Source organism: Zea mays, chromosome 9, assembly GCF_902167145.1.
Source record: "Zea mays cultivar B73 chromosome 9, Zm-B73-REFERENCE-NAM-5.0, whole genome shotgun sequence".
Taxonomy (NCBI): Eukaryota; Viridiplantae; Streptophyta; class Magnoliopsida; order Poales; family Poaceae; genus Zea; species Zea mays.
Genome location: NC_050104.1, coordinates 61,952,551 through 61,968,994, shown reverse-complemented (window position 1 = coordinate 61,968,994; position 16,444 = coordinate 61,952,551).

Sequence of the window (16,444 nt, the reverse complement as noted above, 5' to 3'; positions counted from 1 at the left end):
AAATTTCTAATTTTTCCTATCTTTTTCTTTGTGCAAGAGAAATTGTTCTGAAGTTTGGTAACTTTTTGCTTAAGGGAAAGGTGGTAGGAATTTCTTGAACCAAATGGTCTTTTTCATGAAGTATTGGCAATGGGTATTATTTGTAGCTTTTAATTGGGTTTTGCATTTTTCTCTGGTGGTCTTCTTTATCACTAATCTGGTAAAAATTTATTTGCTCATTGTTGCACATTTTTTGGCTTGCTTATGATTTAACTGAAATATGGCTTAAAATCAAGTTCTATTTATTTACCCTACTTAAAATGATGGACTGGGGTGTTTATCATTTTTGCAGTGGTATCTTAGTGGTTACAAGTCCATTGGATTTTTCTTAACACTTTTGAAATTGTTTTCATAATTCTAATAATTGTTTTTTAGTTTGATTAATGCTTAATAAAACATTTCACCTAGAATCTGTTCTGGACTAGGGTTCCCTTTATTTTTCCTAGGTTCTCCATTACTTAAGTGAACTAGGAAAAATAATTGCATTCACTGTTCATTATTTTCCAGTGCCTTTCTCATTTTCCTAAGTTTTGAGCAAATATGGCTTTTAATAACTAACCTTGTCTAAATTTTTCATACTGGGGTGCTTACTATTTTTAAACAGTGCCTAATTGGGGTTTACACTTCTACAAATTTTCTTAAGTTCAGCACAGAAGCATAACTAATTTTCTTCCTTTTTAAAAGGTTTGGTCAGTTTCTTTAATTAATTTCAAACTCTAAAAATTAAAACAGAAAGCATAGGGTTCACTATTTTTCTATGACAGTTCATAATATTTTGAATCCAGCAAAATTGGTTTGGCTAAATTTGGTTGAATATAACTCAAGATATAAATTTTCTAAGTTCTCTGCTGAATTTAAAAAGATTAATTAGAAACGGTTAAAGGAAACACAATTTTGCGCTGGGGTCCCTAGCGAAAGGTTTTGAATGAATTACAGACAGGTCCTCAGTGCACTATCCACTTGAGTCTACGGCTCTGCAGAAAACCCCCTAGGGTTTTACAAAATTGAACCCTCAGTCCTTCCCTAATGGAATAGTGACCGCGGAGGAAGAAAGGGGCTAAGGGGCTTACCGGCAGCGAGACTGCTCCGGTGAGGTGGTCGAGGATGTAGGGGAGGTCCTGAGGGTCACGGCGATGTGCGGGTCACCGTCGGGAATGGTCGGAGTCAGCCGGTCCACGTGCGCAAGCGGGGGAGCTCGTCGGCGGCGAGGAGTCTGGCCTAACCAGGGCGATACAGTTCAATTAAATGGGTCAGGAAGCTTTACCAGATATCAAGGAAGATGTGTGTGCAAGGAATCAGAGAATGGCTCACCGGATTGCTCAGTCTACACGCGGCCGCGGGCGACCGAAGTCCGGTGAGGATGATCTTGGGTCTCCGGTGAGGTTCTGTCGAGTCCGAGCGCTTGGAAAGCTCCATGGGCCACTGGTGAAGCTAACCGAGGGGCCGACGCAACTTGGATGCGACTGGAGCGGGCTGGCTGCGGTGGCTGTGGCTTGGGCAGTGGTGGCGGGTGCTGGCGCGGCGTGCTCGAGGCAAAGTCCAATGAACTTCGTCTTAGGCAAGGTCTGAGAGCGAGCGGGGAGGTACGACTGAGGCCTTGGGCTGATTTATAGGCACGGCGAGGGCGAGGGCGTGCGACGGACTTGACTGGACGCTAAGGCGAGCGCATGCGTGGGTTGGGCGAACGCCGGCGTGCCGACCAGGGTCGAACACGTGTGCGCGTTCATTCTGCTCGAGTTCTGGCGCGTGTGGTCATTCATCCGAGTCTGCTCTTGCCTTGGTCAGTGCACAAAACCTCTTCTCCTCCATATAAGCTACCGACCTTGTGTGGGGGTCATAGGATTTGGCCTACTGGTTTCAGAGATTTGGGGCTCTGAAGTCTGGTCTGTCTCCCAGCCCGAGCCTGAGGCAAATCTTCGGTTTTGTCGTGTCTAGTGCTCGCGTCCCAAAGCCATCTTCAGATATGTGATAGAGGGGTTAGTTAGACACATTTTTGTTAATGGGAGCTTTAGGATTAGAGCTAAGGATCAAGGTGAATGTGCTCGGTTTTGGTTCAAAGGCTGAAAATTCAGAAATCTGAATTTCAGATTTCCCCATTAAACCTCTACTTGAATGGCTTGTTTGGAGTTTTTAAGAAACTATTTTGACCAAGCTTTCATAATCTTTATTGTAGCTTATTTAGTGTATTTCAATTTTTATAATTGGCCTAAGCCATGATTTCATGTTTTTCATGGTCTTTCATCCCTTTTCTTCTTTCTACTTAAATAGCTTAATTAGGGTTGGTATTAGGGTTTCAACATTTTTTCCCTTTTTGAAAACCTCATTTGTTTTAGACATGATTCTTTAGATATAAACTTAGTGGATCTTTTATTCTTACATTGATTTAGTGCTTCATGCTCACTTTGGCTTACATGAAATGATGATTCTTGAGTTAGTACTGGGAAGAAACCCTAGGTGACACTGGGGTGTCACATATAAAAATAAAGATGTGCAAGATTCCAAGGATATGAGCGTACCAAGACAAGGGAATAGAAAAAGGCAGAGGATAACGACTTAACAACGGAATAGGGAGGGATCTTAGAAGACCAGAAGTTCATGAATATATAAACTAGAGTGTTTAAGTAGGCAGGAGAAATTCAGATGTAAGTATTTGGAACAAGAGTATTGAAGAATCTAGGAGTATGAGCATGTCAATACTAAGGGAATAAAAATAGTCAAAGGGTAGCAATTTAATGACAGAGGAGGGAAGAATCCCAATAGACAAAAAGGTTATTGGTCAGGGGCATCTACACAGATGTCGCAAGCATAAGAGTGAGATCAGATCTAATAGATTGAGAGAAGTATAGACCATACTAGAATAAATAATTTTTGGCAAGGGGGCATATAGGAGCACAACATATAATTGGTCGAGGTGACTAATATTTTGAAGCAGAATCAAGGATGAGGTGAAGTAACAATCAATAAGTCCTTAATACGGCCAATGCTACTCTAGGTCAGCGGTCCTACAGTCAGCAAGGGCTTTGATACCACTTATGTCACACCCGGTTTTGGAAGGTAAACCGAATGTGAACCATGTACGTGCCAGGATCAGAACTCACGTACACAGCTATTACATAAATGACTCATCATAGCACAATGCTTCGAATAACCATAAAGTAAGTAATAATACGACAGACTAGAGTCATTTACATAATATAAATCAAAGTGCACATAATAGAAACGTAGCCAACGTAAATAAACCCACCACAGATAGCTGACTGGGGGAGGTCGCTAGCCTAATCCTCGAACTCATCGAAGTCCTGGAACTCCTGGAGGTCCGCCTCGACGCCTTCTTCTTTACCTGAGCATAGATTGCACAAAAGGCAACCTGGTGTTTTGTGAAAGCAAGGGTGAGTACACATCAATGTACTTAGCAAATGTCCAGTTTGGCTGAAGTGGACCAGCTTTATGTGGGGTTAAGCTCAAGCAGTTGCTTTTAGTTGGTCAGGTATTTATTATTAGTGGAAGCCAAGTTTTAGTAACAGCCAACCCGTGAACCACTTCCTCCTCGAGGAACATCATGATCATCATCGAACCAAAAACATAAATAGAATCATTGTATCTCGATCCATCTGTATCTCTAATCAAAGAGGATCCCAAGGCCACTCATAACCGTAAGCATGGATGATATATCAGTTTCTAATCCTCTGCAGTGATTCCCATTCTGCCCGGAGATCATGACTCTCCATTGATCACTACCAAGGTGACCTAGCAGGGTCTCACTACATAGCCTTTACAAAGATTTCCCAGAGGTCATAGCCGCCCGTTAGGTTTCTCCAGTTTGATAAACACAGTACATCTCCCCAAAGGAAGGGTGACTAACAAAACCAAATCAAAGAACCTCTGCAACTAGCCTCGCAGAGCAAGTACTGTGCCCGGACCCCATTGACGGCCCTACGGCGAAGCCAACTACTCCTCTGGTTCCTCTAATTAACCAGCTAAGGGCGTCCCATTCCACCCTCATGGTTGCACTATTATCCCGGGTTGTCACTCCCCAAACAGGTCCTTACGGAGAGGTACTCAGGAAACAGCCTAAGTCCCCTAAAGTATCACAAGAAAATCATCGGGATAACATCATCGTATCATAATATTCACATCATGTTCATTGATTAAGTAAAGCAATAGCATAAAGCTAACCATGATAACCCGAAAGGTAAACAAGTATAAGTAAATAGAAGGCTAGTCAATCCTTAGGTTTCATAAAGTAATGTGGGACAGTGAATTATAAGTAGATAGGACATAATGGGTCAGAGGACACTTGCCTTCACCAAACAGATGTTCAGGGTCTTCAACTTTGTAGAATTTGAAGAGCCAGATCACTTGGCCACCAACGCTTGATCGTCGATCCTTCGAAACGCGGAAACAAATCGCGATCGAATCGCAACGCGAAGCGAAGACGAACAAGCACAAGCAAACAAACATATATAAATGCATAAGAACATTACACCATACAAGATAAAACGTTATAAAAATATGCAGCATAAAATAGAGCTCGATTCTATGGTCACGCCAGGGAGAGAAACGTCGAACTCAAAGCTACGGTTGAGAGGATATCACGTTTACGCTAGCTCAATATTAACTATAACTTTTAATTCGATATTATCAAATATAAATAATATCTACCATTTAGTTTCGATTAGCATGTTACACAAGCAGCTATCAGTTAAATAAGTAATTTAAATAACATCAGCGAAGCGGGACGAATTAGCGGAGCGAGACAAAATACGTAACGCGTGAAACAGCACGACCGCACGCGACCTAGCGCGAACGAGAACGCCACCACATGCAAAGCAGCACGCACGACAGACCACATGCAAAGCAGCACGCACGACAGACAGGAACATGCTAAATAGGGGACATGTTTATACTAAACAAATCTTAAATAAATAAAAAGTATTTAAGTTAACATTAACCATGGTAATATTTATTAAGCGCAAGTTAAAAACAGTACATAATCAAATTGGAATATTAATCTAATCAACTTTAGTCGAGCAAACATTAAATAAATTATTTAAAATATGTGACTCGACAAATTAACGTTATTAACTCCCAAGCAAAAACAATTTATATCACGCGACACTATACAAAACAGCGCGCGCGAACAACGCGGAACACCACGACAGCGTGCAAACGACGCGCGGACACACGCGACATAATACGCTGACGACACACGAAACAGCATACGCGGCGAGCGCATCACGCATGAACAGCACGCAGACAACACGTACAACACGCGAGAATTACTAATAATCGTCATGTTTATACTAACTAAATATTAATTCACAAAACATTTGAGGTGGCACTAATCATGTTAATCGGCATTTTCAAAGCGCCAATTAAAATTCTAAGTTAGGCTTAACTAGATTTCTATTTTAATAATTATCAACTAACTAAATGATTAACGAAAGCATGTGTCGCGACAAAATAATGCTACTACACACAGGGTAGACGAACGGGTTCAAGGACGGGTAGACGGGCATCGTCTAGGAATAGACGGATGTTGTTGGGACCCCGACGACACGCTACTCGTACGCGAAACAATGCGCACAAAAGCGCGCGACACGCGCGAGCCGACACAACTATGCGCGCGAACATCACACACTACTACAGTAAACCTCTATACAGGCGGTCCAATTAGCCTCTACACAGGCGGTTCCAGGAACCGCTTGTGGTGCACCGCCTGTGGTGTAAAACAACATCACAGGCGGTCAATCAAAAACCGCCTGTGATAGACACACATCACAGGCGGTTCTAGCTAAAGGAACCGCCTGTGATAGACACACATCACAGACGGTTTCTTAACCTAGCCGCTTGTGTTAGACACACATCACAAGCGATTTCTAATCCTAGCCGCTTGTGTTAGACACATACCATAGGCGGTTTTAAATATAGGTCCGACTGTATTTCATTATACAGATTCCAGATTCATATGCAGATTCCAGATTCATATACAGAATTAATATACAAATGATATTCATAACAAATCAATATACATAATCCAAATTCATACATCAGATTCATACACATCACAAAACACATTCATAGAATGATAACTGTACTAGTATTAGCACCAAACCACAATGATACACATCTCAAGTTCCATATACAACTCAACATCTCAAGTTCCATATACAACTGAACATCTCATGTTCCAAACTAAAGATCTAAACATTGTGCGATATCGTGTACAAACTTAGTTCTGGGAAGTGTTGCAAATTTCCATTTGTATTGTAGAATAGCCCTTGTTGATGAAGAACTTCACGACGCATAAAGTAAAGCAAGTCTTTTACAACCTTAGCCACGCCGACGGAAACCATATCTCTTTCTAACCATTCAGCATTGATCTTGGATTTAGGAACCTACAATGAAATCAAAAAGCAAGCAGTGCTAAGAGTAATGTGATGAGCAACAATATAACATAAAAATTGCAACATAGACAATGATAGCGAATGTTGGGGACTTGTTCTCAAATGCTAAGAGTTAAGAACAAGGCAACATAAAAAGTGTTAAATATTAAAGTCCTTCATCCTTCAAGACATTATGTCCCTTCGGATATAATGAATTCCGGACGAAGATTATGAAGGAAAAAACCTTCGTAAGCTCGATAGATAATAAAGAAGAATTCATATACAAAATACGAAGAATAATTTAAATATTATTATCAATTTATTTTTATTTACCTTATCATGTTCAAAATGACAAATTATAAATGTACCTTTGGACTGACGGAAAGTAAAGGTACAGGCGTGATGCGAAAAGCGAATGCCAAGTCAGCGTGAACAGTACGGGAGTACTGTTCATCTATTTATAGGCAAGGGACGCAGCCCGTGTAGAATTACATTAATGCCCTTTACATTTATCAATAAATCTATAGTAATTCTTTGGGGGTCTAATTTGCCTTTTCATCTTTAAGTCGGTTCCCCTTTTCTGCTGTCATACCGAAGCTTTTCTGCGCATAGCTTCGTGATCATCTTATCCTTCGTCATAATCGCCTTCCGTCTCGCTCAAGCTTCGTCCTGACCGTACTCTTGTATACTCATAACCCGATTCTGAAGATACCTGTTCACATATTTCACTTGGAAAACATTGTCAAATCATGTTTTTGAGGACCTTCGGAAGCCGAAGGCCCCCAACAGTAGCCCCTCGCAATATTAATTTGCTGGAATGACGAATTCATATTGCGACATGGACGAAGGCCTTAAGCCGAAGGTCCGAAAAAACACCTTCCCTTTGCTAGAATAGCAACAGTCATTGACAAGCGGGACCCTCCAGTTTTCAACGCACTAGGTGTACAAATAAGAGCTTACCACGAGTTTATTTGGCACGCTTTCTTGCCATTTGCTCTTGCTCACTCGACTTTTAGCCTGTGCGCAAACACTTGCTTGGGTTTTTAAATTTTTAAGCTTCGGATTTGAGAGCACTTTCTCCGCGTTTGCGAAGATGTCTGAAGATAAGAAAGTTGTTGCTGAATCGAAGCTGAGCCTTTCTGAGGAGATGCATCTCGGGTTTCTTCAATCAATATCAAAGACCAATACAGAGAAGATCACTAGGGAGATTTTGGAGGGTTTATCTGAAGACACTGGTGACAGTGACAGCTATGATGTAGAAAGTGGGGGTGAAGACTCCGAAGATCGACCGTGGCGACCAAGTCACACAGTCTTTGGAAAATCGAGCATTAAACAGAGTCAGCTTGATAACATGAGGGGAAGATATTTTCGAGACATGTCTACTGTGAGGGTAGATGACGGGGAGAAGACTGTGCCTACTCCCGAAGAGAATGAAGTCATAATCTTCCGAAGCTTCTTAAAGGCTGGACTGCGGTTTCCCTTGAGCAGTTTTGTCGTGGAAGTACTAAAGATATTTGAAATCTACCTTCATCAACTTACTCCCGAAGCAATCATAAGAATGGGCATCTTCGTCTGGGCCGTGAGGAGCCAAGGTTTAGAACCAAATGCAAAACGTTTCTGCAACATACATGAGCTATTGTATGAGACAAAACCCTGGGGTAAAGAGCAGTATCACAACAATTTTGGCTGCTACAACTTCAGCGCCCGGTCTGGGTCAAGCTGTCCCGTGCCAACCTTTCGAAAGAGGTGGCCTGGCGACTGGATGACGGAATGGTTTTATGTGAAGAATGACTTGAAAATACAGGAAGATATTAAAGATATCATTATGCGCCCTATCTGGCAACGCTTCGGCCTTCGGAGGCCAAAGGTGGAAATGAATGAGGCAGCCAAAGAATGCCAGAGAGCCTTCGGCGTGGTTTGCTCTTTTATTGGGACAAGGGATTTGGTCCAAGAACACATTGCCTTCAGAATATGGCCACTTGTAGAAAAGTGGGAAATGCCGAAGGAGACCGTTAAAGAAACTGACGAAGGTGGATTAGTTAAGCTAAAATACACATTCCAATATGGAGATAAATTCGTCGAGCCAGATGATGACTGGCTAAAAAGTATTGAGGCTATAAGTGATGAATTGCTTGGATTATACTCGAAGGCCGAAGACACTGCACTATCAGCGGCCTTCGAAGGCCGAAAGAAGAAGAGACTCAACCGAGTATTTGATGCAATTGGGTTTGTCTACCCCGACTACCGTTATCCAACGCGGGGTCAAAAAAGAAAGAATACATCTTTTGCTAAGGAAGCTGTTTCAGCCGCTCCTAGCGAGCCAGCGCCGAAGAGGAAAAGGGTAAAGGTTCTCACACACCGGCCGCGTTATATTGAACCAGCCACAGTGCCTGAGTTTGTCGGTGAGACCTCTTTGGCCACCGAAGCTAAAGAACCAACTCTCCTGCCAAATATTGAAGGCTGGCCGAAATGCCGGCGACGGAGAAAATAGAAGAATCGAGGGCTAAAGAAACAAAGACATCAGAAGTTCTAAGTCCTTCAGCAAAAATTGAGGCAGCAAAAAGCCAAAAGGGTCCAGCAGTGACCCCCAAAAGAAAAAGGATGGTTAATGTGCTGGATGTTTTGGAGACAATTAAGTCTTCAAGCACAACTCCAAAGAAAATTGTTGAATCTTCCGAAGTGCATATTGAAGCATTTGATGCCGAAACTTCAAAACATAAGTCTGAGACTGAAGCTGGGCCTTCAGAGCCCACCAAGGTGAAATCCTTGGAAACCGAAGGAACGGAAACAGCAGAACAAATTTCGGCTGAAAAAACTGGTACTACCGCCCGTGAAGCATCTTACGAAACCTTCGATTACATTTTACGTCATGCTTCGGGGAAAAAATTGACTGGAAAAGAAAAGCAAGAGGCCCAGTTTTACGCCCACAAACTGAAATATCCAAAGGGGGCATTGATATTCAATGGCAGTGGAGAAGAAGACTTTTTGTATTGTCTCCCTGACAACAAGGAGATTTCTATATGTCGGGAGATGAGTAAGAGCTTCGGATTCCCAACACTAGAAAACGGGCTCTCGGTGCTATCAAAAGACGAACTAGCCGACAACTTGGCGTATAATAGCTTAAAGGTGCGAAAATGAGGTTTTTGTATTATTTCCTGAAATCAAAACTTTTCATTTGTTTAAACTTATTGAAACCAAAGTTTTTGCAGGGTCTTATACTTAGCAATGCCCTCAGACCTCAAAAAGATATTGAAGACGAATGGTACGTTATGGCCCTGAGCAACCTTCGTTCCGAAGTAATTGAACTAAGGAACGAAGGTCTCGAAAAAGATAAAATATTATATTCATTGATAGATAGAATAAAAGAAGACGAAGCTACTTTTAAAGCTCAGGCTGAGGCTCAGAAGCGTGAAATTGAAGATCTTCGAAAACAACTAGCCAGATGTTGGGGACTTGTTCTCAAATGCTAATAGTTAAGAACAAGGCAACATAAAAAGTGTTAAATATAAAGGTCCCTCATCCTTCAAGACATTATGTCCCTTCGGACATAATGAATTTCAGACGAAGGTTATGAAGAAAGAGACCTTCGTAAACTCGATAGATGATGAGGAAGAATTTGTATAAGAAATACGAATAATAATATAGATATCATCATCAACTTATTTTTATTTGCATTATCATCTTCATAATAACAAATTATAAATGTACCTTCGGATTGACAGAAAATGGAGGTACAGGCGTGATGCGAAAAGCGAATGCCAAGTCAGCGTGAACAGTACGGGAGTACTGTTCATCTATTTATAGGCAAGGGACGCAGCCCGTGTAGAATTACATTAATGCCCCTTACATTTATCAGTAACTCTATAGTAATTCTTCGGGGTCTAATTTGCCTTTTCATCTTTAAGTCGGTTCCCTTTTTCTGCTGTCATTGCGAAGCTTTTCTGCGCATAGCTTCGTGATCATCTTATCCTTCGTCATAATCGCCTTCCGTCTCACTCAAGCTTCGTCCTGACCGTACTCTTGTATACTCATAACCCGATTCTGAAGATACCTATTCACATATTTCACTTGGAAAACATTGTCAAATCATGTTTTTGAGGACCTTCGGAAGCCGAAGGCCCCTAACAGTAGCCCCTCGCAATATTAATTTGCTAGAATGATAAATTCATATTGCGACATGGACGAAGGCCTTAAGCCGAAGGTCCAAAAAAACACCTTCCCTTTGCTAGAATAGCAACAATCATTGACAAGCGGGACCCTCCAGTTTTCAACGCACTAGGTGTATAAATAAGAGCTTACCACGAGTTTATTTGGCACGGTTTATTGCCAACTGCTCTTGCTCACTCGACTTTTAGCCTGTGCGCAACAACACTTGCTTGGCTTTTTAAATTTTTAAGCTTCGGATTTGAGAGCACTTTCTCAGCGTTTGTGAAGATGTCTGAAGATAAGAAAGCTGTTGCTGAATCGAAGCTGAGCCTTTCTGAGGAGATGCATCTCGGGTTTCTTCAATCAATATCAAAGACCAATACAGAGAAGATCACTAGGGAGATTTTGGAGGGTTTATCTGAAGACACTGGTGACAGTGACAGCTATGATGTAAAAAGTGGGGGTGAAAACTCCGAAGATCGACCGTGGCGACCAAGTCACAGTCTTCGGAAAGTCGAGCATTAAACAGAGTCATGTTGATAACATGAGGGGAAGATATTTTCGAGACATGTCTACTGTGAGGGCAGATGACGGGGAGAAGACTGTGCCTATTCCCGAAGAGAATGAAGTCATAATCTTCTGAAGCTTCTTAAAGGCTGGACTGCGGTTTCCCTTGAGCAGTTTTGTCGTGGAAGTATTGAAGATATTTGAAATCTACCTTCATCAACTTACTCCCGAAGCAATCATAAGAATGGGCATCATTGTCTGGGCCGTGAGGAGCCAAGGTTTAGAACCAAATGCAAAAAGTTTTTGCAACATACATGAGCTATTGTATGAGACAAAACCCTGGGGTAAAGAGCAGTATCACAACAACTTTGGCTGCTACAGCTTCGGCGCCCGATCTGGGTCAAGCTGTCCCGTGCCAACCTTTCGGAAGAGATGGCCCAGCGACTGGATGACGGAATGGTTTTATGTGAAGAATGACCTGAAAACGCGAGAAGATGTTAAGGATATCATTATGCGCCCTATCTGGCAATGCTTCAGCCTTCGGAGGCCGATGGTGGAAATGAATGAAGCAGCCGATGAATGCCAGAGAGCCTTCGGCGTGGTTTGCTCTTTTATTGGGACAAGGGATTTGGTCCAAGAACACATTGCCTTCAGAATATGGCCACTTGTAGAAAAGTGGGAAATGCCGAAGGAGACCTGTTGGAACTTGCTCACTGGAGCAAGTTGATCCAACGGGGGAGTGTAGCAATGCAAACAGGGTTTTTGAATGAAATGGCAATAGCTCTGTTAACCTAGCCTCTTAAGGGCACTGTGCGGGGGTATTTATAGGTATCTGGGTACCCAGCGTCATGTGTTAAGGACGCATGTGCCCTCAGACACCTGGGTTATCCCCAGAATATTCCCATAAAGCGGGGTTACAGACCGTAATTACAGGGAGACCTTTACAAATTAGGCCCGTAACGCGCGATGGCCACGCAGGGCCTGTTACAATGGGCCTGATCACACGCGGGCCTCCATGATGGACAGGGTCGCAAGACGAGACGACCTCGTCACAGGTCTTCGTCCGGTGGTGTATGAGGCGAAGGGTAAGTCTGCCTGTTGTCTTGTCTCTGTTGGTGCAGCGAGGACGGCGAAGGCCTCGAGCGAATGGTGGCGTCTTCGCCTTCGCCCCAACATTTGCCCTCCGAGGGACCAGTTCGACTAAGTCATCTAGTGCCGAAGACGTCGCTAGATGGCAGAGATGCTGCCCTCGCTCGAAGTGGTTCCGCGGGGGTTTTTGATATGACCGTTGATTGACACCGTACTGTTGGATTGCGGGTTTCCCGAAGCGCCGCGCCCTATGTATAAAAGGGGACGGGGGGGCGGCGCGTTTTGAACTTTATCTTTCCGCGTTCCGCGATAACCCTAACCGCCTTCTCAAACCTCTCGCTGCTCGTCTGCCCTCCTTGCTCTTGTTCGTCGGAGATCTGGCCCGCGTGAAGCAGACCGCCCGCCGCCGCCGACGGTACGTAGCGATGCCGACCTCTTCTTCTTCTGCTGCCGCTACGCCGCCGGCCGACGCGTCGTCTGAGGAGACGCTGAGTACTGTGGCGGCGGAGGAGTTGCGCGCTGGCGACACGGTTGATTTCGGCGCATCGTGGATGTCCTCGGTTCGCGTGCAAGACATGCAGCGGCTGGGTTATTTTGGCGGCGGAGTCGCTCGTGTCCCGGGGGCGGAGGAGGTCCCTGAGCCAGAAGGCGAGTTGGTTGTCTTCGAGGCATTCTTCGCCGCTGGCCTTCGCCTGCCTGCGCATCAATTCGTGGGACAAGTCCTGCGCAGATTCAACGTCCAGGTCCACCAGTTGACGCCGAACGCCGTGGTGGCCCTGTCAAAATATGTCTGGGCGATGACTTCGTACGGCGGGCAGCCATCGGTCGAAGTCTTCGCGAAGTACTATTGCCTGCACTGGCAGAAAAGGATGATCGAAAATAAGGTTGCTCAGTTTGGGTCCTGTACATTTACGCCGAAGACCGGCAAGACCTCGATGGAGGTAGTTGAATTGGTTCCTTGCGCCCGCAATAAATGGGGCAACTGGCATGAGTTTTGGTTCTACGTTGCGGAGGGCACAGTCGAAGACCATCCAGGGCTCCCCGTGGCCGAGATGTGCTCGCATTATTACTCGACATACCCGCAGTTTGAAGTGGCGGAGGAGGATGCGGACGAAGGGGCCCTGCGGTGCGCGGCCGGCCTGAGTAGCGGGCACAATTTGGTTGAGGAGTTTGTGGCCTATGGGGTGTGGCCTTTGGCGCATGGCTGGGCGCTGGGCGAAGTATGCCCTCGCCAGATGCCTTCCCGTGGTGGGATGCTGGTGCGAAGTCCCACCTTCGCACTGGATTTGCAGAACCGCGATCCCGCCGCATTCATGCGTGAGGCGGAGGATGGGGCGATGCGGATCGTTGGCCGGTACGTGCCGAAGACGGAGGGCCAGCATAGCTAGGATATACGCGGGTCCAACGATCGCTTGAACAGGGTCTTCGAGTTGAACTGTCTGCCGTATGGCGGTTATCCCGGGCAAGACGATGTGGATCGTCGCGGGAAGAAGCCGGCGGTAGAGACTGGAGACGACCCCGCGCCGGCGGCCGCCCCATCCTCTAAGAAGAGGAAGCTAGGTACTGCTACGGGAGGACTGGGGGTTTCCGATGGTTTTGCTAGGGAATTGATGAGGACATGCGCGGCCCTCGGGGGAAGGATGTCTTCGCCCGAGCTCCGGGAGTCTTCGGCGCGGATGCTGAGGGTTACCGAGGGTTGGTGGACTAAGAATGTTCCTATCCCCCGTGCGACCGGCGAAGACTTTTTTACATCTCGCATGGTTCGTGATTGGAGAGTGTTTCCTTATGGGCGGAATATTGTTGTTGTTGTGTCGGCAGTGATGGACAAGGATCGTCAGGGAGCTGCGCAGAAGCGCCAGGCGATCGTCAGGCTGCCTGAGGCCAGGCCGAAGAGGTCGCGGGGGACTGCGAAGGCTGCTGCCCCCGGCGGAAGCCAGCCGACGCTGGCAGCGAAGTCGGCCACCCCTGGGTCCAGCAGGGTGCCGGAGGCTGTGAAGGCGGCCGCCGCCGGTGGTACCAAGTCTGTCCCGGCCGGAGCCGCGAAGGCCCGAGAATTGCCTCCGCCGGGCAAGCGCGTTGCCGACTTCGCCACCGATATTAGCGTGGATGATTATCTTGTTGGTAAGTCGTTAGCTCAAGTTTTTTTTAATCTGTTGATATGTTGCAGGGTCGGGCGAAGGCCAACTTGTTGTTGTTCCGCCTGCCGTGGCGACCGCGGTGGCTGCCGTGGTGCCTAGGGCAAAGGGTAGTGCTCTTAGTGCCGGTGGTGAGATTCCGGTACTCACTGCCGTCAGGGACGAAGCGGGCGCTGTGTCCCGTCGGCTGAAGGAGGCATTAAGTTTGGTAAGTTGAGCTAGACTTCAGTTTTTACCAGCTTCATTGGGGTTGTGGTCTTATGTGTGTCTTGTAGGCGGCTGACTTCGTAGACCGCGCGGCGTCGGGGGCCCTTACGGCAGTTGTGTCTGCCGAAGTCGAGAGACTTCGGGCGCAACATGCTGACGCCATCCGGGAAAAGTCGGCCGCCGACAGCAAGTGCCGCAAGTTGGCGGATAAGGTGGCCGCGCTGGAGGGTGAGAGGACTGACCTCCGGCGCCAACTAGCGGAGGAGAGAAAGGAGGCTAATGAGGCCCTCGCCAAGGCGCAGTCTGCGCAGGCGGAGGCCAATTTGGCGCGGGCAGAGGGTAGTCTTGCCAGACAGCGCGCCGAGGAATTGAAAGAGCGGTTCAACGCTCTACAGACCAGTGTGGAGAGGGCCGAGGCTTCGACGCGCTCGGAGGCTGAGCGGACGCGCAAACAGCTTATGGACTCATACCACGAGCTGGGCGCGCGGACCGCTGACTTCGAAGTGCCAGACCGAGAGACCGGACTTCACTGCCTTGAGTGGCTGCAGGAGGAGTTGCTGGTGCTCCCTGCCATTGTGGAGGGGTTTATGTCCTATGCCTCCCCGGTCACCTGCGAAGGGGCGATGAACGCGCTATCCCACGAAGGGTGCCGGCACTATGAGGTCTTCGACCAAGCTGATAAGGATTTCGAGCGCGAGATTTACAAGGTTGAGGACCCTGTGGTGAAGGAATCCGCGGGAGCCCTCTTCGACCGGATGTGGGGCCCTCACGGTCGGGAGGTGGTCAGGGAGCGGTCTGAGACAGCGAGGGGTCAGGTAATGTTTGACTTTTGTTTGGTGTTGTTGAATGTGGGTTATATGTGGGTTTGCTGAATTTGTGTGTTGTGTCTCAGGCGGCGCGTAACGAGAAGGTGGAGGACTTCGGGGCTTTGAACAGCACGCAGCCTGATTCGGAGTCGAACCCAGTGGCAGCTGTGTCCGAGGTCGCCCCGGCGCCGCCCCCAGAAACTGTCAAAGGCGCCCCTGATGCCCCCGCAGCCACTGAGGCCGGCGGTGGCTCATCGCCAACTGCTACGCCGAGGGCTGAGGATCCTGTGAAGATGGTGGCGGAGCCGGCAGCGAAGGATCCCGCGACGGCTGGGTCTTCGGAGGTGGCTTAGTGGGTGTGGGTAGTTAGGGAATTTTGCATTTGTTGCTGAACCTTGGTTGCTGCGCAGGTTCAAGATTTTGGGCCTGCGCACGCAACCGCTACTGCTAATTTTTTGGCGGCTTCGACCGTGGATGATGGGAATGAATCCGATGAATCTACATCTAAGTTTTCTGATTTTGGTGACTCTGGGACTTCGGTTGAGTGGACTGAAGAGTCGTCGGATGAGGACTTGGATTACTTTGCGGCCTTGGATGTGGTAGCGGCGGAGGCTTCGCCACGTGCTGTGGATTATGAAGTTGTGCCTGGTCCAAGTGCTGGGCGCAGGCGGCGAAGGGCGGTTGCGAAGCTTAGAGTGAGTGAGGCGGACGGCGGTCGGCTTCGTGTGGGCAGGGTTGGCAGGCAGGAGCTATTGTCCTTGCCGACCGTTGCGAGTGCAGGTGAGGGGGAGCTGCAAAGTCTTTTCGCGGGTGAGGAGTTGAGGATAATTGTAACACCTCAGGTGTTACCATGGCTAGAGCACACCTTGGCACTAAGGACTATGATCATATGTGGTAGAGACTTAAGGAACCACAAAAGAACTTTGGAGATCATGTGTTAATCAAGGTTTGTTAATGACCTAAGAAGTATTACTCAAATCTTTGTACACTTACTACCTTGGATAAGAGGGGGGAGGAACCCTAGACCTCTCTTAAACCCTATCTCCCAAAACCATGGATAAGAGGAGAAAGAGAGGGAGCAAATGTGCAAAACATGAGTGATCTTTAACCAAACCTTAAGTAACCTTAT